The sequence below is a fragment of the Pteronotus mesoamericanus genome, unplaced genomic scaffold (assembly GCF_021234165.1).
Source record: "Pteronotus mesoamericanus isolate MK-2021 breed Mesoamerican mustached bat unplaced genomic scaffold, CSHL_Meso_final contig_20, whole genome shotgun sequence".
Lineage (NCBI taxonomy): Eukaryota > Metazoa > Chordata > Mammalia > Chiroptera > Mormoopidae > Pteronotus > Pteronotus mesoamericanus.
In genome coordinates this window covers 67,241,534-67,267,620 of record NW_026555085.1, presented here as the reverse complement: position 1 = coordinate 67,267,620, position 26,087 = coordinate 67,241,534, and the positions used below count along the sequence as shown (strand labels likewise).

General features: G+C 40.4%; 1 pseudogene; it reads right to left on the bottom strand.

The window, feature by feature from the left end:
* Positions 1 to 8,012: 8,012 nt before the first annotated feature.
* Positions 8,013 to 26,087, bottom strand: part of LOC129066916 (ferritin light chain-like) — a 38,154-nt pseudogene continuing 20,079 nt past the window's right edge.

Sequence of the window (26,087 nt, the reverse complement as noted above, 5' to 3'; positions counted from 1 at the left end):
GAAAAGTGGTAGAAGTTACAACTGGAATTTAAGACAGTATAAGATCTATCATTTATAAAGTGGAAATAAATACATATACATATAATATATACATACACATATAACTGTTTAGGACAGCTGCATAAGAAAGATGCAGTTTAGTGTATCAAATGTAACTGCATTTCTCTCTCCAACATAATAGTAAAATATTTCTTTTACTCTCCTGCAACTCCTTTATTTTTAATTGTGTGCTTGAAACAGAAAGCAATCTAGGGAGATCATCACTATTGCCCCATGATTGACTTACAAGAATTGGCTGTGAAGCGGAGAATTCACTGTTACAATTATTAAAGTATAAAAATTGCAACAACAACAAAAACCTATACTTAACCTCATTGGCATTTCATAATACATACATTTAAGTTACCCAAATTCAACCATTAGAGATAAGGGCTAATAGTTGTGCCTTCTAGTCCTCTCAATGGCAAATGACCTGGACCGAGCCTCCAACAGGAGACTGATTCTCCACCTGGTGTCAGCTAACAGTGGTATGCTCTAATGTTGGAGGAAAAATAGGAAAACATTTGACTTACTTAGAGATTGTACGGTGGTCTCCAACACAGTGCCATCTGAGGGGAATTTTAGGATCAATTTTGACTCTATGATTTCTATTATACATTAGATGTGTTTCTACCTGGTTACAGATGATGTTTTAAGTGTTACTAACAGGAACTTAAACTCAGCAGGACATGTTTGCCTGTACTTCCAGAAATTCCACTGGTATGAGGGCTCAGTGGGTCCTGGGAAACACAACTATTGACTTATAGCAAGAGCCCAAGGCTCAGCTCTCCATTTCCTGAGTGTAGGGAAGAAATTTTCTGTCTTTTTCTTCTTCTTTTTTTTTTTTTGACTGTCTCAAGACATGTGATTTTAATGGTGAAGGTTTAAAGGAAAGATCAGCCTCTGAACAAAACTCTTGATTGAAAATGCCACGGCAAAGCGGGCTTGCAGAGAAGCAGGAGGAGTTAAGCTCTACCAGGAACCGTCCAAATTTAGGGGAGTGTGGAATTCCTCCTTGTAATTCCATGATCTTATTGACCGTCTCCATTCCAATAACTTTTATTTAGGCATTCGATACATATTTGTTTGGTGAATTTATGAAGTAACGTAATACCTACTAAACCTGTGCTCTCCGTCCAGCCCTGCTGATGGAGATTGCTGATTTGTTGGGATTGCTAGTTTACCCTGAAGTCAGGTGAGGCAGTTTTCTCAATCTCTTCTTCTGAGGTGATTATCCACGGGTACTTCTTCCAACTTCTGCAGCATTCTGAAGCATATTCTCCTGTGTTTCTTGAGTTTGCTGTTCTGCTGTTGCTGCTATTATAAATAGTTCTGTGCCCAGACTGGCAAGGAATGCAAACAAGTGCAGGAGTTCTTTGAATGCATTCTAATGAATTTTGAATACCAAACTTTCTTGTCCTGGACTTAAAGAAATTAATAGACTTCAATTTTTAGGGTACTTTAAGGTTCAAAGCAAATTGAGTAGAAAATACAGAGAATTCCCAAATGCCCCTCCCCAAGAACAGCCTCCTCCACCATCAACATCTGGCACAGAGCGATACCTTTGTTACAATCAATGAAACAACATTGACACATCATTATTAACCAAAATCCATAGTTTACCTTAGGGTTCACCTTGGTGTTGCACATTCCATGGATTTGGAAAAAAGTATAATGACATGTATCTTCCATTATATGGTTATACTGCATAGTTCTTTTGTCCTAAAATCCCCCTGTGCGCCACCTCTTCATCCCTCCTGCCTCAAGCCTCTGAAAATCACTGACATTTTAACTGTCTCCATAGTTTTGCCTTTTCAGAATGTCATATAGTTGGAATCATACACTATATGGCTTTTTCAGATCAGCTTCCTTCACTTAGCAATATGCATTTAAGGTTCTTCCCATTGTTTTGTCATGGCTTGATAGCTTATTTATTTTTAGTGCTGAATTAAAGTCCATTGTATGGATATATTGCTATTAACATTTGTTTATCCATTCACCTATTGAAGGGCATCTTGATTGCTTCCATGTTTTGGCAACTGAATAAAGCTTCTGTGAACGTTCACCTGCAGGTCTTTCGTGTGGACAATAAGTTTTACTTCTTTTGGAAAAATATCGAGAAATGTGATTGTTGGATTGTATGGTACAAATGTGTTTAGTTTTATAAGAAACCACCAAGCTCCCTTCCAAAGTGACTGTACCATTTTGCATTCCCACCATCAATGAATGAGAGTTCCAGTTACTCCACATCCTTGCCAGTATTTGGAGTCAGTGTTTGGATTTTAGTCATTCTGATAGCTATGTGGTGGTATCTCGTTGCTGGTTTAATTTGCAGTTCCTCAATGATATTAATGTTGACCATCTATTTTTTAATATATATTTTATTGATTATGCTATTACAGTTTTCCCATTTTTTTCTCCATTTTATTCCCCTTCACCCTCCACCCCCTCTCTCACCAGTAATCTCCCGCCCCCTTAGTGTCATGTCCATGTGTCGTACATATAAGTTCTTTTGTGTGGCTTCTCCATTTCCTATACTAATTCTTAACCTCCCCCATCTATTTGTACCTACTATTTATGCTTCTTATTCCCTGTACCTTTTCCCCATTCTCCTCCTCCTCCTTCCCTTTGATTTCCATTTCTGTGATTCTGTTCCTGTTCTAGTTGTTTGTGTAGATTTTTTTTTTTTTTAGGTTCAGTTGTTGATAGTTGTGTCTGTTGTCATTTTACTATTCATAGTTTTTGATCTCTTTTTTCTTAGATAAGTCCCTTTGACATTTCATATAATAAGGGCTTGGTGATAATGAATCCCTTTAACTTTTCCTTATCTGGGAAGCACTCTATCTGCCCTTCCATTCTAGATGGTTCTATCCATTCTATCCAGCTTTGCTGGATAGAGTATTCTTTTGGATGTAGATCCTTACCTTTCATCACTTTGAATTCTTCTTTCCAGCCCCTTCTTGCCTGCAAGATTTCTTTTGAGAAATCAGCTGATAGTCTTACGGGAACTCCTTTGTAGGTAATTATCTCTTTTTCTTTTGGTGCTTTTAAGATTCTTTCCGTATCTTTAATCTTGGGTAATGTAATTATGATGTGCCTTGGTTTGTCTTTCATTTGGTCCAACTTCTCTGGGGCACTCTGCGCTTCCTGGATCTCCTAGGGATCTAATTCCTTCATCAGATTGAGGAAGTTCTCCTTCATTATTTTTTCAAATAAGTTTTCAATTTCTTGTCCTTCCTTTTCTCCTTCTGGTACACCTATGATTTGGACATTGGAAAGTTTAAAGTTGTCACAGAGGTTCCTAAGCCTCTCTTCATTTATTTTGAGTTCTTGTTTCTTCATTGTGGTCTGCTTAAATGCTGATCTCTTCCTTCTGCTCCAAATTGTTAATTTGAGTCCCAGTTTCCTTCCGTTTACTGTTGGTTCCCTGTATATTTTTCTTTATTTCACTTTGCAGAGCCTTTACTTTTTTCTTCATTTTGCAACCATACTCAAGCAATTCTGATTACCAGTGTTTTGAACTGTACATCTGGTAGGTTGTCTCTCTTCATTACTTAGTTCTATTTTTGGAACTTTGTTCTTTCATTTGGGCCATATTTCTTTGTCTCAGCATGCCTGTTAGGTTGGAAGGGGCAGAGCCTTAGGTATTCACCAGGGCAGGGCAACCCAGGTTGCTGCCACTGCGTTGTGACGCTGTATGGGTGGGGGGTCCGAGAGGAAACAATGCTGCTTGCTGGGCTCTCACCAGTTTTCAGTCACTTCCTGTGTTACCCACAAGCAAATTGGGCCTTTCTTGTTATAATTTCTGGGTGGGTTTGTGTTGTTCTATGACCTTGTGGGTTTCTTTCTTTTTTTTTTCTGATTACTTTTATTTTTACTTTTTTAATTTTTAAGACATGTTTATTCTGTTAGAGTTGTCTCAATTTTTCCCCCTTTGCCCCCTTCACCCATCCCAACTCCACCCCCCGTTCTCACAGTCAATTCCCAGTCTGTTGTCTATGTACATGGGTCACTCATACATGTTCTTTATTTTACTTTTTATTTTTATTATTTTAAATGTATAAATCATGTTTCTTACATGTTGTCTAGTCCCTTCCCCTTCTTTGCACCATTGTCCTCTTTCCCCATCCCCTTTGGTCACTTTCACTCTGCTCCATGTTTCCATGCCTGTGATTTATTTTGTTTGTTAGTTTATTTTGTTGAATAGACTCCACTTATAGGTGAGATCATATGGTATTTGTCTTTCACCAACTGGCTTATTTCACTTAGCATAATACTCTCCAGTTCCATCCATGCTGTTGCAAAAGGTAGGAGTTCCATCTTTCTTTTCGTTCTTTCTTTCTTTCTTTCTTTCTTTCTTTCTTTCTTCTTTCTTAAATGCAGATTGATTTTATTTATTTTTTAAAATGTAAGTCAATTATAAAATATTAAAAAATGTAAAACCATTATACAGTCTAAGCAATTAAAACATGACACCAGCACAGAAATAATCAAGTAGATCAATGAAATATAATGAGAACTCTAGAAACACACGTATGTATCTGTCAAACAATGTAATATATGATTAAATTTAAATTTCAAATCAATGGGGAAAATAAGGTATATTCAACAAATAAGGTGCATGGACCACTATTACTTGAAATAAAATAAATATAGAGCCCTATTTCACACATACAAAAAACATTCAGGTGAGTTAAAAATCAATATGTAGAATCTAAGGAGTTTTAGGAGAAAATACAGACTAATATTTTTCATGACCTGAAGTAAAATATTCCAACCCAGAAGCTATAAAGTTAAATGTTGACAAAATGACTATATTAAACATCTAAGACTATATAGTAATATACATCTAAAAAAAGTTAAAGGACAAGAAATAGAATGGGAAAGTATTTGCCACATATTTAAAAAAGGGTTAATAGTTGTTGTTTTTTCTTCCTTAGGGAAAAAATTCTACAGACCTTTAATCAATAATTGGATAAACTATACCAAAAGGTCATATAAAGCTTTTTAAAATAATAGAAATAGGCAAAAAATATTAAAAAAACAGATTTAGTTTCAACAAATAATAAAGCAACAATTAAAATAACACATCATTGTCACCATCCGATTAATACATATTAAAAATATTGGTAATATCACGTATTGGCAACTGTGAAAGGACCTGGGTATACACAGACCCTTTCTCTTCATCTTAAAGCAGTCCCTTTAGCATATTTTGCAGAGCTGGTTTGGTGGAGGTGTATTCTTTCAGCCTTCTTTTGTCTGGGAAACTCCTCCTTTCACCTTCCATTTTAATTGAGAGCCTTGCTGGGGAGAGCAGTCTTGGTTGCAGGCCTTTGCTTTTCAGGACTTGGAATATTTCTTGCTATTCCCTTCTGGCTTGCAGTGTTTCTGGTAAGAAGTCAGCTGATAGCCATATTGAGGCTCCCTTATATATTACGACCTGTTTTTCCCTTGCTGCCTTTAGGATTCTCTGTTTGTCCTCGATATTTGCCATTTTAATGAGGATGTGTGTTGGAGTGGACCTCAATGGGTTCCTCTTGAATGGGACCCTCTGTGCTTCCTGGACTTATGTGACTTTTTCTCCCCTCCAATTAGGGAAGTTTTCTATCCTTACTTTTTCAAACAGGTTCTCTATCTCTTCCTCTTCTTCTCTCCTTCTGGTATCCCTATTATATGGATATTATTACATTTCAGGTTGTCCTGCATTTCCCTAAATGCCTCTTCATTCTTTTTGAGTCTTTTTTCATTTTCTTGCTCTTTCTGGAAGCTTTATTCTACCTTGTACTTCAGCTCGCTGATTCAGTCCTTGGCTTCATCCAGCCCACTTTTGATTCCTTCTACTGTGTTCTTCAATTCAGAAATTGTATTCTTCATTTCTTCTTGTCTCTTATTGATAATTTCTATGTCCTTTTTCATGTTGATATAGTTTGCAGTTAAGTTCCTCATAGTTTCCCTGTAGTTTTTGGTAATGCTCTCTGAGCTCACTGAGCTCATTGAGCTTCCTTAGAACCGTTGTTTTGAACTCAATATCTGATAGTTTATTTGCCTCTATTTCACTTAGTTTTTCTGGGGATTCCTCCTTTCCCTTTGACTGGAGGGTTTTTCTTTGTCTTCCCATTATTTGTGATACTTCCTTTATGCTTCTCCTTCTTAAATTGATCTGTCTTGATTTCCTGACTTTGTGGTGTGAACTTCCGTGGTAGGTGACTGTTGTTTCTACTTTCTGGATCTGCTTCTGATGATCTCTGATGTTGTCCCTGTCTGACCGTAGGCAGTCTGTTCGAGATTTCCAGAAATCTAATGTATGTGGCTATCTCCTTCAGCTGTTAATCTATTCACTCTGCACTCAGTAGGCCAGCTTAGACAGCACAGCGTGGGGCAGAGTCCCTCCTGGAGGTGGAGTTATTGGGTCATCTCATACTGCTGCTGCTCAGAGGAGTGGAGTGCCTGAGCAAGAGGGCTGCTGCCATATGGGGGAGGAGCCAGCACCGGTATCCCACTGGCTACTCAATTCTCTCCCCAAAACCTCCTTCCCCAGTCTCTTCTCAGGTGTCTCTAGCACACCCTGCCCTCGCCTTTGCTGGACACCAGGGTAAGATGCTGCAAATAAAAACTTATGAATTGGCCCTTTAAACAGGTCTTTGCATCTCCAGCTGCCTGTCTCTGGCAGAGAGCAACCCTGCTGTTTTTTGCAGTTGGCTGTTTTCTGTGTACTTTCTGGGCTCTGGTGCTGTAGGCTGGAGATCCCTGCTTTTGGTTTAGACCACACTCTTCTCAGGGGGATCCAACTGGCTGTTTCAATATCCTTCTGGTGCTGCCCACCATGGGTGCCCTGCCCACCTTCTTGAGTCTCTACTGCACTCCTTACCAGTTAGATTGTGCTAAAGCTGATTCTTTTGTCTCCAAGGTTATAAGGCTCTTCTCTTGCTCGTTCAGTTGTTTGTTCCAGGTGATTTTTCCATCATTAAGTTGTAATTCCAGATTGGTCCTGGGAGGAGGTCAGTGTGACTACCACTTGCTCCTCCACCATCTTGATTTGACTCTGTGGGTCTCTCCAATGGATACTCCTGTGAGGCTAAGAGTTTCCCCCACTGCCACCCTCCCACAGGTTTTTATAGCTGGTGGTTTTGAGGCTTTCTTTTCCCACACTGGGGCCCTGGATTTCATGGTCTGTCTCGCTCCCTAGCTGTTCCTCCCAGTTTATTCTCATGCAAATGTGGGACCACCTAGTCCTCCAGCCGCCACCTTATCTCACATCCTCTCTGCCCCTGCTACCCATTTCTGCCCCTTCTACCAGTCTGGATGAATGTTTCTTCTTTAATTCTTTGGTTGTTGGGCTTCCATAGAATTTTATTTTCTGGTAGTTCTGGTTATTTTTTGTTTTCAAATGTGTTGTTGTCCTTCTTTTGGTTGTGCAAGGACGCTAAGCGTATCTACCTACACCTCCATCTTGGCTGGAAGACTAATGGGAATAAATTTTGTATATCATTCTCCCCATAAAGCATAGGAGTACTTCCATGATTATTCAGGTCAAAGAGTATTTTCATGACTGTTTTTGACTTAGTATTCCAATTTTTTAAAATATATACTTTTTTAAAAAAGAATTTGTTTATTTTTAGAGAGAAGGGAAGGCAGGAGAAAGAGAGGGAGAGAAACATCAGTGTGGGGTTGCCTTTAATGCTCCCCCTACTGGGGACCTGGCCCACAACCCAGGCATGTGTCCTGACTTGGAATTGAACTGGCAACCCTTTGGTTTGCAGGCCAGCACTCAATCCACTGAGCCTCACCAGCCAGGGCAAGTATTCCAGTTTCTATTTGTCAGCATAAGAAATGTCCAAATCTGTAGCAAATTCTTGTAAAAGTTTTAATTGACCCAAAGTGACAACTTATGCTGGGAAGCAAGATCTCAGATGCTCCTCAGGTAAACTATTTTTCAGCTTCCTTTATGCATGTTTTTTGTGCAAAAATCTTTATTTTTGCCATTTGGTCCAGTGCGTGGGAGAGGGTTCCAGGGTGGTTAAAAGAGTTTCTAATGGTTTCAGGGAGAGGCTCACGCAAAAGCCCGATACCAGGGAAATGAGGAAGGGCAACTGAAAAGCCTCTGGGCTTTCAAGGCTTTCTAGTTGTGCTTGAGGGGGAGCCTTTTGAAGAGATACTTGCCCATCCCAACCTTCTGGCAAGCCAGCCCGTGGATGTTAGTCAGGTGGTTACCCACTTCTTGATGAGTTTCACCTCCTTATCCAGGAAAATGGTTCTCCAGGAAGTTACAGAGATGAGGGTCTGTGTGGACACAGCCCAGGGCATGCAGATCCAAAAGGGCCTGTTCCAGGTTCTTCTCCAAGGCCAAGATAGCTTCCATGGCATCCTGAGTTTTGCCCCACTCATCCTGGGAAGGCTTCACCACATCTTGGAAGAGAATGTGGTAACCGCACTGGTTTTGCAGCTTTAAGAGATGCTGGGCGCCCCCATGCTTCTCTTCAATCAACTCTCAGAATAAGTGGCCCATGCCATGAAGAGTCACATCGTCATGGTCACTATAGAATCCCAGAGAGAGGTAGGTGTAGGAGGCCCACAGATGCAGGTTGGCCAGGTGGTTAACTGCAGCCTCCACCTCGGTGGAGTAATTCTGATGAATTTGGGAGGTCGTAGTTGTTCGGCAATGAAGAATTAGGGTAAAATAAGTGATGTTGACTGGTGTTGGAGGCTGAGGATGGCTAAGGTGTTTCCAAAGTGGTGGCTAGAAAAGAGATTGGAGGGTAGTTAGAAAGAAGGGGTGTCCCTAAGTCTGTCCTGTCCAAATCCTGTTGAAGCAAGAGACAGATCCCAGGACCACCGAGGGCACCGTCACATTTGAAATTAAGGAGGAAACATAAAATTACATGGATGTGGGAAAAAGTAAGGTGGGGTTGGATTATAGGAAAATTAACAAGCTTAGGTGCTCTCTTGAGGGTTATTTCAAAGGTGTGTTGACCTAAATGAACAGAAACAATTGAAAGAACTTGCTTAAAGCAGAGACAAGTCTTTTAGTAAAGAAGTTATACACCTGGGGTGTGACTACTCACCATGACCTGCCCAGTTAGGAATTTATGATCAGATCACACTGTAAGGTTACTTTTTCCAGAACCACCCCCCTTTTTTGTCCATGTAATCTATTCTAAAGATTAACTGGAAAATATGGAAAGATATATACACAAGGCTATTAATTGGAGCAATATTTGTTTATTAGAAACAATTCAAATTTCAGTCAAAAGGAGACCATCAGCTTTGATTACATCTACACAATAGAATATTATACAGCTTTAAAAAAGTGGAGAGTAATATCTCTAAATACTCCTATGAACTCTCCAGGATATGTTGTTAATAAATGAAATTTTAAGACATGATCACTAAAACAAACAAAATGAAAAATTGAACCTAACTGTGTATTGAGTTGATGGTACATATTTCAAGTGACTATAACCTCGAAAATGAGTATAGATCCCAAGAGTGATATATCATTAGAACACAGGAAGCACTAACAAGAAAAAAAATCTTCAAATGTTTTTAGTAATTATATTGTAGCTATTACTCTGAGACTATTGTATACATCTTGGAGGAAGAAACAAACAAGCAATTATGTAGGTGTTGTTGGGAACTAGGATTTTGGGTATGAAAGGAGATGTACCTGTAAGATCGACAAGATCAAATAAAAGCCCTGTGGTCCTGAGCTAGAATATGCATTGGAAAACTTAGTATAAAATTGTGATGTTTAATCCATCTCTCTCTCTCTCTCTCTCTCTCTCTCTCTCTCCTCTAACTATCTATCTATCTATCTATCTATCTATCTATCTTATGTACCTATCTCTAAACTCCTAGTTTTGTTCCCTGAAGAGGCCTGGAAACAAAAAGCAACCCATTATGAATGAGCATTCCTAACACAGAGATTACAATTTCCTAAGAACTCGGGCTTTGTATAGAAATACCTGGAGGTCTGCATCAGGAAATGCTCAAGATAAACCTTAACTGTCTGGTCACACCTGAAAAGAAAACCACTACTGACAGCTACTATGATTGTGTCAAAAGGAGTCAGGAACCCACCTGCAGGAGCTTCCATTTGACTATCAATGAAAACAGTAACTGCAGTAAATTGAAGCACATCAGCTATATTTAAATCTATGAGTTTATAATGAGCATCAAAAAAGAAGTTCCCCGAGAAGTGATATGAGTGTGGTGACAAAGCCCAAGACAGGTAAGGGACAGCCCAGGTGGTTCAGGGCAGCAGTGTGAGCTTATCAGCGATGGCCACCAGGCAGCAGAGCAGGGCTCCAGGATTGACATTTGTGCTGCAGCAGCTGGCATTGGGGGGCCTCCAGGAAACTGGGTGTGGGGTGCCTTGCTGGGACCTTGGCCAGTGCGCCAGAGGCCACAAAGGTCACTGTGGGCTTCGGGGGCAGTGAGGACTGACGGAAATGGAAACCCACAGGTAGCTCTCACCATTATGTTCACCTCCATGTCATTTTGTTCTCAATGCTGGGACATGGGAAATTATGCTTAGGAGTATTAACATCAAGCAGTTGAAGTCAGTTCCCCTGAGCATTTTATATTATTGCAGAAAAATCTAAACACAGAATTTTATTATTAAAATCAATTGCTTTTATTAGAAACCAAAAGAATTTTCTGCTCTTTTATTTCAAGTAGAACATTTGCCTAAAAACTAGGCCCCTCTGCAACTATTTTGCTGGGATTCCTTTCTGAGAAAGGGTTTTTACTTTCCAGTGAAACTCTCCATAGTACACCATTAATTCTTCTTCGCCCCTGCTCTTAGAGAGCTTCATGACTGACTTTTGCTCAGTTTGACTTTAAACTGTAGATACTATTAGTTCTTCTGTAGGGGGTCTTTCTGAGCAGGGACTGGGCTAAGCTTGCTTGGCTGACAGGGTCTGATCAACTTTTCCTGACTAAGGTGTTTTGATTGAATTTATGTATTTTTGTAATGACTTCAGGCTTGTTTTCTGGTTTTTCAGATTTAAAGAAACTATGTAAAATAATAGACTTCCTTCTTCCTTGTGAATGAATCTATGGTGGTAATAAAAAAAAAAAAAAGAACAGCTGTGCAGAGAGGTAACCGTAACGCCATAAATTCTAGTCAACTTTGAATAACAACAAAAGACTGAAATGCAGGAAAATTGAAGTCTTCCTTGGAGCAAACATTCTGTTCAGCTTCACCCTAACCCTTGCAGTGCCCATGGTGTCCTGTATTTGGGACAGAGCAGTGGATCACAGAGTTTAAACCTGGAGATCCAGGAGCTGGGAGAAGTAATTGGTAGCATTTCCTTTCAGCTAACTGGTCCCATTTTGTTTTTTAAGATTTTATTTATTTTATTTTTAGAGAGAGGGGAAGGAAGGGAAAAAAGGAGGGAGAGAAACATCAATGCATGGTTGCCTCCTGTGTACCCCCTACTGGGGACTTGGCCTGCAACCCAGGCATGTGCCCTGACGGGGAATCTAACTGGCAACCCTTTCATTTGCAGGCCGGCACTCAATCCCACCGAGCCACACCAGCCAAGGCTGGTCTCATTTTTGATAAATCTGAAACCTACCACCTCTTCCTCCTCTTCCTTTCTCCAGGTCTACCCCTCCTCACTCCTTAATGAAAGTTAACTCTTCAATAGGAAGTCTTACCTCAGCCCAAAAGCAGGAGGGAATTGAACACTGGTTTAAGGAAAGTGTACAGATTCCTTATTTTATGTAGGAAGATGCAAAGTGCATAAAAACAGTTTTATTATTTGAAATAAATATTGAATTTGTCCTGTATCTAGTGGTGTGCCTTATTATACTGATACCTGGGTCTTAACAAACAAGGTTCTGAAATGCCATTTTGGCCTGCGTGTTTCATTCTGTGAAAGGCACTTGGGAAACAAAAGTCTGGCTCATTTCCCCATGAAACTCGCATGGTTGTACATAATTTTCTGAAATTGTTCAGGGTCAATTTCTGATGTCTACAAATGGTTTGTATTTATACAAGGGCCAAGGAGATTGCTGAAATGTACCCTGGGAATGCTTTATGAGAAAGATGATTTATGACAAGTGTTTGATGAAGGAAAAGGACAGACAGATGGAACGGCTGGCTGGTGGGGGATGAGGGGATGGTTGTAGAGGGCTTGGCAGAACAAGAATAGGTGTCAAGTGACAAGGAGAGGTAAGTGGAATTTCCTGGCTAGATCAGACATCTAGTCTACGTAGTTAAGCAAAGAAGTGCCATAGAAGGAGCAATCAGTTACTAGCCTCAAACTCATGACTAGGAGCTCTAATTTAAAGCAACGGGAAATGAGAAACTTGGATTTGGGGAATGACCGAGTAGTAGCTGTTGGTAAATTCCTGAGGGAAGAATGACATCATTTAAAAAGACGTGAGAGAAAGCATTCTTGGCTTTGCTCAGCGAATCTGGGGGGAAGGAGTCAAGAGAAGGTTGAGGCATCTACAATGGGGGCCAGGGGGCCACGACCGGAGGCATGTCAGTAGCATGGGATGGGTTGAAACTATTGTACATGGGGAAAAGAATTATTGTGAGAGAGCAACTCCAGGGTTAAAGATGAGGCAAATACATATTTTCGTTCAAGGGAAATACAAGATAACAAATCAGGAAAACGGGAGGAAAGTAATGGCCGATGACAGTGGAGGAGGTGGGAGGAGAGGGATTGCCACAGTGAAGAGAACGGTCTCTGGATGTGAACGGTAATGGGTAACAACTTTTTTGAGAAGTAAAAGTAAGCAGAAAGTTGTGGTGCATAAAACATTTTGTTGATGTCTAAGGACCATGTTTAAATTTCATGCAGGTTATATTGAAGACTTCTCAGAAGGGTGTTTATTTTGGTGTTTACCTTTCTGATGGCAGTTTGGCTCACAAACTTGCCTGTTAGCAGTTGCTGGTTTCTTCCAGAGAGAATCAGTTCCTTGGCTGAGAGAGAGGCATACTTGGAGAAGTGCAAGGACTTTAATGTGAAGGTATAAGGGGCAAAAAGGAGATGAAACTAGGAAAGCAGGGAGATTAAAAATGAGTGAGAGTATGTACCATTGAGGCTTATATTTTGCCCAGTGAGAACTCGAGAATAATTGATGCTCTTTCAAGCCAGGGAATCACATTTACATGTTAGCAAAATGTACATGTTAGCAAAACCCAACAGGCAGCAGAAAGGGTGATAGTTTAAAGTAGAGGAGACCACACAAGAGAGACCCCAGGCTAAAAGGGAATTATTCAACTAATGACCAGATCCCATTTGCTAGAAAATATTAATATTAATTATAAGGCTGCCTAAATGGGAACCACTAAATAACATGGGCTGGATTCCCATGATTTTTAGACATAACAGTGTTAGGATATTTATTGTACAGTTAGAATGCTGAGTATCATAAGACAACTCAGGGTTAATTTGCTCCAGAAATAGCAAAGGAGAAAACAAATAAGCATTTGAATAAACAGACCCATAAATGGAGAAGGGATAAAGAGTATTCTGGCTAACATGTAAATTATGGAAATTGCTTGTGTCCATCAGGGTTTAACAAGAGATGCAGAACCAGTAGGATGTGTGTGAATATATAAAGAGTATTGACTTACACAATTGTGGGGCTGTCTAAGCAACCCCCAGATCCACAGGACAGATGGCCAGGAAGGAAACGGAACTAGCCAGCTGAAATTTTAACTTGTGCTTAACCTAGAGCTTGGAGTCTCTGAGCTTAGGGAGGGCCTAATCACTTTTCAAAAAGCTTGCACTTGACTAAGTTGGACCAAACCAGGATGATGTCCCTCCCCACTTTTTTTTTTTTTTAAGATTTTGTTTATTTATTTTTAGAGAGAGGGTAAGGGAGAGAGAAAGAGGAGGAGAGAAATAGACGTGTGAGAGAGAAACACCGATCAGTTGCCTCCCGTATGTGCCCTGATGGAGGGACCAAACCCACAGCACAGGCATGTATCTTGACCAGGGATTGAACCAGGACAACAACCAGCCAACTGAGTCACACACGTCAGGGAACTGTCCCTTTTTTGGTTAACTCAAAATTAATTCAGTTGGGACTTTATGTCTGTCTACTCCCTTCATAGCTGCACCTAAATTAGTATTTATTTGAATAATTGGGAGATGCTGTGTTTATATTACAAAATGTCCACTACCTCTTTCCATCTTCTAACTTTCATGGAAGAATACCCCTGTAGCCCACTCTATCCAGAAATGTACTAGAAAGGGAATGCTGGTAAACTAAGAATGTAGTTCAGACTAACTATGCTGACACAAAGCCATCACATTACCCTTCTCAGGTAGCGAGCATTATTCTGAAAACTTTGAGAGATGGAAATGCAAATTATATTCCCTCTGCTTTTAATAGTCATGAGGTTTAGCTTTCTCCATGGATTATTGTAGGTCTTTACTACTATGAAATGAGAATGCCTTATTTCAGGAAATATTAACATTTTTATACATTCCTTTTGAATTTAATAAGATATACACTCAATTTGATAATGTAGAATAGTTACAATTCAAGTAAGAGATAGTCATATATAGAACCAAACTTAAAATGAGGACACTAGATTTTCCAAGTCAAAAGACCTCTATTTTATTCCATGGCGTGGCTTCTAATTAGCTTAGTCACTTGGCCAAATCATTTACCCTAAAACCCATATTTGAGTTTTCTCATGAATAATATAAGGTAGCTGGCTAGATGTACTACAAGTCTTTAAAGATCTAGAAATCCATTGGCAACATTCATAAGAAAAATTGTAAATTAGTTCTTAAAAACTGTCTTTCTGAATTACTGACTAAACTACTTATATAGAAACCCGCACAAATGATCTAGTATCTCCTCCTGAATTAGCATCAGTTTCTATTACTTATTTATGTCTATAACTTTCTAGGAATCTGCATTTTACAATGGATCCATGACTTCCTACAAACTCATCTTTTTAGGGTAGGTTCAGAGTACCTCAGACTTCAATGGGTCAGAAATTTGAACTGCAGAGGCTTCTCTATATCACAATTGAGCTGACAGTCATTATGTATCATATAACACTTACAGAATAAGAGAAACACATTGTAGCTATCCCTAAGTTCTAAACTACTGTATGTCACAGATCAGATCATAGCTGCTTAGTCAGCCTTGAAAGATATATTTAGTTTGTTGTAGTCAAGTTTGGGGCTGCCCCCTTTCCTGATTTGCTTCAGGATTTCACCAATACAAATTAGTCAGTATCATTTCCCTAGAGAGAAGGAAGATGCCTGGAAGAAACTTCACAGCTGATATTTTGGTTCCTATGAACTAATTTTCCCCCCTAGGAAGCTACCTACCCATCAGGGGGTGTAATCATCACTATGTTTCTCGGACAAACTCCCAGCACAGTCTTTGGTTAAAAGCAATTTCTTTCTTTTCAAATCAGCCTATGTTTTTATAAAGGAAATGAAAGTAAAACATGAAGTCAGACAATATATTAAAGATCTCCAAAGACTAGACAATGTAAATGAGGTAATATGAATTATGAGAATGCTGACCGAAAAGAGAGGAGGGAATAAAGAGAAAGGAGGAAGCGGCGGGGGAAAGTGTCTAGGATAGCATTTGACCCAGTGGACACCTGGTTAGCTCTAGCCACGTGGCTACCCTCAAGTAGACTGGACTTTTTATGAAAAAGTTGGGATTATGATAAGCAGTCCTTACCTTACATTTCTAAAGTAATTCATTCATTGAACAAATATTTATTGAGTCTGCACTGTATATCAGGCACATGATACAGGAGCTGGGGAAAGAAACAGCAGTGAACCAAGGGAGACCTTGTTGGTTCACTCCCCTACTGTGTTTTTCCTCAGGCCTGTGCATAATCTAAGTAGAAAAGGATGTTTGAGATGTGAGATATTTCGGGCACCTTGGGTAAAATAAAAAAATTGATGGAAGGAAAGCACAAAAATTCTATATCTCTGATGTATCTATGTTTTTATTTTCATAGATGGACTAGACATCTCTAGTCAAACATTGTATGGTATATTCACAATTTTGCTTGTCCAAAAAAAAAAAAAAGAAAAAAAGAATCTTCGTGTAGGTAACAAATAGACATCCAGTAATGAAGTGATTTTTTTTCCCAATGTCAAAATTTTACAACTGATAATTTCTCTTTGACCTTCAGAAATAGAATTTGTTTAAAAGTTTATAATTACTTTTTAAAGAAGCCCTGTCCTTTACATATATAGACTTAAATATTTACAGGTAAAGTAATGTGCTGTCTGGAATTTTTCTCAAAATAATCTGGGGGACAGAAAGTGCCCATAGGACAGAAATGAAACAGGATTAGCCAAAAGATGATAATTATGAAAGCTGAGTGATGGGTACATGCATTTCTTATACTAGCCTATCTACTTTATATATATTTGAAAATTTAGTAAAACACTTTTAAAGCTAGCATACCTTCATATATTATATAATAAATAGTACATTACATAATTTTGAATGCTTAGAATAAGAATGAGAATGACAGATAAAGTCAATCTATAGAATAAGAACATTGCCTGACACAATGGTTCCTCAACAGTATTTTCAATCTTCTGAATCAGATCAGTGGTCTCTATAACACTATTTCACATGTGATAGCCTTGAGTGTTTTCAGGGTATAAATATATAGACTACTGAAAAAAACTAAGAAAAAAGAAGAGAGAAAGAAAAGAAAAACTTGTAACAAATTTTCAGATTTTGAACTAATTTGGGAAGAAAATAAACAAAAGGGTTTGAAGATCCAAATTGAACATTTGGTGTCCATGAAGAAACGAAAACACTCTGTGAGTTGAGATCATAGATACAAGACAAACAATATTACTTTCCAAATGGAAAATCGGTACTGTGAATTGTCACAGTGCAAATTTTCTAAGTGCTCACTTGGTGCATTCACTGACCATATGTTTAATAAAAGTATTTATGTCAAGTGGGTCTATAAACACAGAGTGTATGAAGAACTGTGGTTTATGCGACAGTGTCTACACAAAGACATATACCTGAGTAGGAAATTTAAATTATAATCAGTTTTGATGTTTTGGAACATCTGGACTTCTGGTACTATTGCAGAACTTTATGTACTGGTAATTATCGGATGCTTACTGTGCTCTAGGCCAAGTTTTTGTAGCTGGAAAAACCAGAAACAAAATAAGCAAAGCTCCTTTCCTTGTGAAGCTTAAATTTGAATAGAAAAAGTTAGAGACCTAAGTGTGGAGGAACAAAATAAAGCAGCAATGGGCAATACAAAGTGCGGGGCTTGGGGGAAGGGCATTGTCATTTGTTAGAAGAGCGCTCAGAAAAGGGCTCAGTGAAGAAGAGCTGAATGAGGCAGCAAGCCACAGAGACACTGAAGGCAAAGAATTCCAGGAGGAGAACAGCAAGCACAAAGGCCCTGAGGTGGAAGTGTACCTGGGGTGCTAGAGAAACACCCAAGAGGCCAGTGTGTCTGGATCAGTGTGAGCACAGAGGAGGGGTGAGAGATAAGGGCCTGTGATCTGACTAGGTGTGTCCACCCCTGTGGGAATCTCTGCAGCAAAGACTGCCCCTTTGAGGAGTTCTGGGTTAGCTGAAAATGGTGAAGGTCCTGTGCCATTGCCCCAGTGTCTGGCAGGGGCCACTGAGAAAGACTGAGCTCTCTGGAGCTGAGGTGGAGCCAGGAGAACCCAGTGGTAGGAGGCCGACAGAGGAGGCCACGCCCCACAGCCGGGCAGCAAGGTTTTTCTCCAAGTGGTAAGCAGCTCACATACGTTCAGGCAAAGACAGAACCTCATTTCAGTAAACAAAATGTCCAAACAGACAGAAATATCTCCAAACTCAGTTCACACTGAAAGCTTTAACCCTCCCGTGGCGAAGGCCTGCTTTAGGGTTGGAAGCCTAAAGGAGAAGAGATGAGAAGCTTGGCTGGCTTTTCTCTCCATTGCTCACCTCCTTTTCCACCTAATGAGACTAGCCTAGGAGGAGAAGGGATTAGCAGGAACAAGGTTCCATCCAATGTAGACTTGGTGCCTCTGGGCCTAGTGAGAGTCTGCAGCTCTCAGAGGCAGGGCCAGGAGTAGGGAGGGGAGAGGGAGGCACTTGATTCAGGGATGCCAAAAATTCAATAGTCAAGATAAATACTATTTTAATGGGATATTTTATATATAAATATATTTATACTATAATATAAATATAATACAAATATACATTTGTATAAACATAATATAAATATTTACATATATGCAAACTATTAGAAATTGAGTTTGGTAAAGGAAATAAGAGAATTGGCAGTATTATTCTTTCAACTTCTCAGCTGGTTTTAAATCATTTCAGAATAAAAGATTAAAAAATTCTAACGTAATTAAAAGTGTCCTTTATAAATTACACATCAAAATGTAAAATACATCAAACTATGCTCCAAAGATCCCCTGTTTCTTGCCTATCCCAGCAAAATTCTGTCTGAGCCCCACATCTTAGTAAGCTTATGACATCAGCATAGTGAAGCAATGGAAAGACACCTGCAGGTGGTGTTTGGGGAACAGAGCTCCAATTAGCTTGGGACCCTCTTCTGAGATTGGTGGGTCACTGCACCAAAGTAACAGTTTGGTGGTACAAAGAAAGACTGTCGTCCTGTGACTCAGCCCTTGTTTGAGATTCTACCTCCAATTCTTAGAAGCTGTTCGCCCCCTGGTTGCTTAACCTGCGAGCTTTCTTTCATCTGGAAAAGTGACAGTGTTATCCCTTGTTCCCAGGTCCATTGAGTTCATCCTGGTGAGTGTCCTCTTGGCTTGTCTTGGCCTGTGACTGGGCCTCAGTTTCTTCAAGGAGTCCCTCTGTGATTTCAGGGCTGCTGATCATAGAAAGAGGGACCATAACCAGGTAGAGAGAGCCATGGGGGTGGAGAAACAAGCCAAATCCCTTCAAGTAGAAAAGGAACCTAGTAACAGTGATGTTCTCGGAAATAACTGCTTTTGCTATGGGGCGCTAAAATTATCAGAAGCCCACATGCCAAAAAAAAAAGCACATGATGAGGCAGGCTGGCTGGCTCACTGCAGGGACCTCAGCCTTCTTCCACCCTGCCGGGTGCTGTCTTCCACCTCCATCCCCGTTCTTCCTCACTTTGGCTGCCTCAGGTCTCACATTCATAGGGTGACTCGCCCTGGTCTAGGGATTATCCTCCCTGGAGGAACCCAACTCAGAATGACTGTGCTCATCACCTTCCCTTCCCTTCCTTTCCTCTTCACAATTGCCTGTCTCCCCAGTGCTTACACCGCGCTCCACTGGGGAGGGCACTCAGCAAAGGTGGTGGCCCAGCGTAGCCTCACCAATTCCAGGAAGACATGGCAGACAGTCCAGATACAAACCTCTGGTAGGGACCTTGTCCTAAATGACCTGCTGTTCCTCCAGGGGACATTTGTAGGCTGTTTGCTCCCTTCTGGGGCCAGACTATTCTCAACAGGTACCACATTGAGTTTCTAAAGGGTAAAGGATGTAGCTTTTGCTGCCAAAGTGGGAACTTAAATTTTTGGAATAAGAAATGTATGCCATACAGAGGATTTTTAAGGCAGTGAAACTACTGTGTATGTGTATAATGGTGGATACATGTCATTATAAATTTTTCCAAACCCAGAGAATATACGACACAAAGAGTGAACCCTAATGTAAGCTATCGACTTTGGTTAATTATGCCATGTCAGTGTAGGTTCATCAATTATAACAAATGTACCTCTAAAGGGGGAGGTGCTGCCTGTGTGACAGTTGGGATATATGCGATATCTCTGTACCTTCCTCTCAATTTCACTGTGAACCTAAAACTGCTCTAAAAATTTGTTTTTTTAAAAAAAGAGGAACTTCTTGTCAACATGGCAGCAGCATAGGCAGACATGGCTCACTTCTTTGCACAATCACATCAAAATCAAAACTAAAATATAGAACAACCATCACTCAGAACTGTCAGAAATTGAGTTGAAGGGAAGTCCAACAACTACAGAATGAAAGAAACCACATCTGTCCAGACTGGTAGGACTGGCAGAGATGCAGAATGGGCTGGCCCCATACCCATGCATGGTGGATAAAACTTTGGGGGAAATATCTTGGAACTGAGGAGTCCCAGCCCCACACGAGCCCACGTACCCCTGCCCAGGTTTCCAGTGCCAGGAAAATAAGTACTCAGAACTTCTGGCTGCAAAAGCCAGTGGAGATTGACTCAGTGGAAGAAACTTCTGTAATGCCAAGCAGTTCCTCTTAAAGAACCCACACATGGAATCACCTACTAATATTCACTTTCTCTGAGCTCCAAAACTAGAGTGGCTGCTTGAAAGGCACCAGTGGTATACAGGGAGAAATTGAAGGGCCTGGTATAACGGTGAGCATAGGCCACTGTCCATTTTCTAAACCCTTTCCCTACAGAGCTGGCAAGCTGGTGCCATATATGAGACTCCTTCAACCTGGCTAACACTGTTTAACCCTCCTTGGAGATCCCCAGAGACTCCACACCAACCATCTTACAGGCCCAAGCAAGCCACTTTTCCATATGAATAGCTGGTCTTGACTGCTTCACAATTTCCTAAATCCTGTTGATTAAGCAACAGCTAGCCTCAGTGAGTCCCAGGTCTGGCGCTAACAGCAGCCAGTCTACATTCACAGCTTGGTTTTGCCTAGGAATCTCCAAGCCCAGCACAAGTAGCAGCCTTCTCAGATTGCTTTATAGCTCAGGCAGGGTGACCCCGGGTAAAACACAGGACAAGACTGACCTTGGCCTGTACCACCTGGGACACCCCAGAGCCAGCACACCTAGTGGACAGCTACAGAACATTCTGGAGCACCACCACCCTGCCCCTGCACAGCTGATCTTCCACAGAGGATGGAGGTTGGTGGTCCATGGTCACAGCCCATCCTTGTAGATGACTGGCCTGGGTAAATACCTCCCACTGATCTGACAACAGCAACCAAGGCTCAACTACAAGAGGGTGGTGTATTCAGCCCACACAAAGTGTGCATCTTGAGTACCCACCTGCACTGATAGAGAAGACTGTGCCACTGGATCCTACAGGACACCTACTACATTAGGCCATAATACCAAGACATGGAGTCAAAACAGCTCTGCCTAATACAGAGAAACAAACACGGGGAGGCTGCCAAAAGGAGGAGACAAAGAAACATGGCCCAGATGAAAAAACAGATCAAAACTGCAGAAAAAGTGCTAAATGAGATACAGATAAGCAATCTATCAGATGCAGAGTTTAAAACACTGGTTATAAGGATGCTCAAGGAACTCAGTGAGGACCTCAAGAGTATAAAAAAGATCCAGGAAAGAATGAAAGCTACACTAATTGAAATAAAGAACAATTTACAGGGAAACAATAGTAAAGTGGATGAAGCTGATTATCAAATCAATGATTTGGAACATAGGAAGCAAAAGACATCCAATCAGAACAAGAAGAAAAAAGAATCCAAAAAGTGAGGATAGTGTAAGCAGCTTCTGGGACAACTCCAAGAGGCTCAATATTTGCATCATGGGGGTGCCATAAAGAGAAGAAAAAGAGCAAGAAATTGGAAATCTATTTGAAAAAATGATGAAAAAAAACTTCCCTAATTTGGTGAAAGAAATAGACATGCAAGTTCAGGAAGCACAGAGTCCCAAACAAGATGGATGCAAAGAGGCCCACTCCAAGACACATCATCAAATCAAATGCCAAAGGTAAAAGGTAAAGGGAAAATCTTAAAAGCAGCAAGAGAAAAGAAGTTAGTTACCTACATGGGGATCCCCATAAGACTGCCAACTGACTTCTCAAAAGAAACTTTGCAGGCTAGAAGGGATTGGCAAGAAATATTCAAAGTCATGCAAAGCAGAGACATAAAGCCAAGATTGCTCTACACAGCAAAAATATCATTTAGAATCCAAGGGCAGATAAAGAGCTTCTCAGACAAGAAAAAACTAAAGGAGTTCATCATCACTAAACCATTATTGTATGAAATGTTAAAGGGACTTATTTAAGAGGAAGAAGATCAAAACTATGAACAATAAAATGGCAAAAAAAAAAATCTATCAACAATTGAATGTAATAAACTAACGAACAAGAAGAACAGAGACAGTATCATGGATACAGAGAGCATTTTGATGGTTGAGAGATGGAAAGGTATTGTGGGGAATGGGTAGAGAGGTGAGGGGATTAAGAAGTACAAATAGGTTGTTACAGTATAGCCATGGGCAAATAAAATACAGTATAGGAAGTGGAACAGCTGAAAAACTTATATGCATGACACGTGGACATGAACAATGGTGGGGGATGGTCGGGGGGGAGGGGTGCTGGGTAGAGTGGTGGCAAAGGGGGGAAATTGGGACAAATGCAATAGCATAATCAATAGAATGTAATTAAAAAATAAAACTACTGTATTAGAAGTTTTTTTGTTCATGTTAAATCTAATGAATTTTAATATTTATAATAAACAATATTGCTATTAAAAAGGAGGTAAAACAGTGTGCCATATATAAAGAGAAGTAGCAAATTTATAGCAGAAAGGTCTCAAGGAGATAAAAAGAATGGAAAGAAACCACTTAAACAAGTAGAGGTACTGTTGTCCTCCATTATCACTTAGAAGCCTTCTTATCTAAAATCTAGGCCACCTGCTTTTAGAGACAGTTTTGTTCCCAGGCCTCCCTTTCTAACACTCAACTCCCCGTCCTTTTATCAATCACAGTTTTTATCTTTATTCACTTTAAAATACAAATATCCCCACATTCCTTGATGATGCCAATTCCAAAGATAGGGTTCCCCACCTCAGCCATCATTCACGTCACTGCTCTCAATGATTTCATGGCCAAGATCTCCAAACCCAAACATCTTTGTCCACAGCTACCTCTCCCTTGCCTTGTCTGTCCCCACAACACACACACATACACATGGGAAGACTTGGATCCTGCCTTCTCTGATAAATTTGAAGCCATCCCACAATTGCCCTTCACACCTAGAAATTTTTAGGTCCTTACTCATTTCTTTTTCCTTTATTTCTGTTTAAATAATAAAGTGTAATTAGGTCTTCTCATCACCCTTTTAAAAAGGAAACCTGTTCCCTTTGCATTCCCCCACAACTTCTCCAAGATCTGGCTTTATTTTTCAATCTTTCTCTTGGCAACTTTTCTTTTTCCCTCTCTGTTCACTCCTTTCTTTCAATATGACAGAGATTCTTCTCTCCTTCAACACAAAGACAGCATTCCTGATACCGCACCGCCCCCTTAAACACCTGCCCTTTTCCTCCTGTCACCGCCAAACTTCCTGCGACAATAGCTTGTGGTCACGGCCTAGCACTCACTCCCCGCTTTCCAACCTCGGCTCTGCTTCTGTGCGGTAGGGTTTTCTGCTAACAGCTGGGCTAATTTGGACTGGTATTTAGTGGATTCTTGCTTTCCTCCAACCATGAGTTTTATGTTAAATTCCCTTCCCATTTTACACCATCCTTCTTGATCATTTCATTCTTTCCTTAAGGGTTCTAGTATCATTTCTATTTGTTTCATTATATCTCCACCTCTGAATTCTCTTCATAGGACATGGACATGACTCACAAATAACCAAAATGTAATAGTGTACAAAATTCCTGAATTGAAAGTGGAGACAGATGGTCCCAGATGACAGATGGTAGCTGAGATTGAGGCCCTGAGGGTGACAGAGGTCTGGAGGGATCCTGACCACCCTCCCCACTCCCACCTTGGCTCCACCATGCATCATATTCCCTGCCAAGGCTGTGCTTTCATTCTCTCCTTATCAAGATCATCCTTTTCTCCATTCTGTCACTTTCTCCCAAATTCAGGGTTTAGAAACTGCCTCAGATGCCTCTTGTACACCCTTCCCAGGCGCTATTACACTATTCAGTTCCGCATGAACCGGACGAACTCCAGGGAAGCGCCAAAAAACCTGGTGCCGCCACGTGGGACAACCGTGGGAAACTGCCAGCACTGTGCAAAGGCAAACAGGAGGTGTGGAAGAGGGAATGTTCGGTAAGACGATTGTTTACCCGGAGGATGGGAGCTGATGGATAATGCTTTCTTTTTCTTTCTTTTTTTTAAAAAGATTTTATTTATTTATTTTTAGAGAGGGGAAGGGAGGGAGAAAGAGAGGGAGAGGTACATCACCGTGTGGTTGCATCTTGTGCACCCCCTGCTGGGGATCTGGCCCTCAACCCAGGCATGTGCCCTCATGGGGAATCGCAGGCCAGCGCTCAATCCACTGAGCCACGCCAGCTAGGGCTGGGATGCTTTCTATTGTCTTTTCCAGCATGGGCAAGTGTGAGCTGCATTTCATAAGGCTTCTTGGAAGGTCTTATAGGATTGAGTGTCAGTTATCCACAGTGGTGGCCAACTGATGACCGACCTGCACTGACTTCCTCTCCTTCCTGTTCCTCATTCCTATTCTCTGCAATCATATTCCCAAATAAACCGACATATAGGCCTTTGTTTCAGGCTCTGCTTTGGGTAAATCCAAGCAAAGGTATGGAATAAGAGTTAATCATGTCATGTAACGTGTAATTCTTGTTATGATAAGTACGTATTACAGTGAAAAGGCACAGAGAAGACACCAAAACTATACACAGGGAATTGGAGAGGCTTCCTGGAGGAAGTGATGTCTATGTTGAGAGTAAAGGGTGAGTAGCTAGAGAAAGTGGAATGGAAATATAAGGGAGAGTGAACATACAGAAAAGGATGTATAAAACCTTGGAGTTAGTAAAGAATATGGCATACTTTTATTAATGGTATCACAATAGTCCCAGTAACTCAAGCCCAAAATCTCACTGTGACACTAACTTCCTCCCCTCCTCAGGGCCCTGAATCCTGTCAGTCAGCAGGTTCCCCTATTGCTGCCTCTCCCACTTTTCTTCCACTATCTTTCCATCCCAGGGCAACACCCTTGGCGCAAGCCCTCACTCTCTCCCCTTTGACCAACTCATGTTCCCGAACCAATCCATCCTACACTCTGTGGTCAGAACAATATTCCTAAAACTCTGAATAGACAGGTCTCTTCCCTATTTGAGCACTTTCAGTGGCTCTCCAAATTAACACTGTGGTTCCCTCCAGCTTTAACCTCTCTCTTCTTCCTTACTCAACTATGTACTGGCTCAAATTTCTATTTCCCCATTATGTTCTGTGCCTTCAGCCTTTTGTGGCTTTGCTTAAGCTTTACAGTTTCCCACCTTATCAACAATTATTTTTTGAATAGGTAATCTCTCTACATTTAGGGGAAATCTGCCTTCTACTCTCAGCCTTCAGATATACAGTTCCTTTCCCTAGAGTCACCCACTCCTACCAGCTTCCTGTATATCCTTTCAAGTATAGTTTTTCCCTACACAAGCATATTGATTATATAGTATGTATAACATACATAGTTTTAAATTATTTTATATAATATTTTTGGTATGTGTTTGCATATATACATATGCACAACATTTTCATGCACCTTGGGTTTTTTCCTCAATCATATACTTTGGATATTGTTTCTTTTTTTGAACCATCTAAATTATTCTATTAATGTACTGTAATTTGTTAAACAGTCACTTAAAGTTGGTTACATGAGTCTTTCTAATCTTCTGCTACAAAAGTAATACTGCAATGACTATCACTGGATTTCATCACTGCACTTGAATTGGATGTTGGATCAACAATTCAGTAACAAGGAAGAGTCACATTTGAGATTCTGTTCAAGCTTTATTTTTTGCTGAGACATCATAGGCTTTTAAGTTTTTACTATAGCACTCCCTTCAGCTTTCCCTCCTCTTTTACATATGCCTGGCTCATATAACTGGTTGTTTAAATTTTAAAATAGTTTTGACAGAAACAAACAAGCTAAACACCCCTGGCATCTTTTTCTTTATTCAATTTTTTGATGAGGACATACTATGAAGTTCAGCATAAAACCAACAAAAGAAAGAAAAAAGAGAAAACACAAAGTTCCATGATTCCATGACTCCAAGGTGTTTCTGTTGAGTGACTCTTCTGGGACAAGCAACCACGAGTAACTTTCTGAGTCTTGCTCTTCATATTTAAGACAACAAAAGCACATAAAAACAATTACACAGAA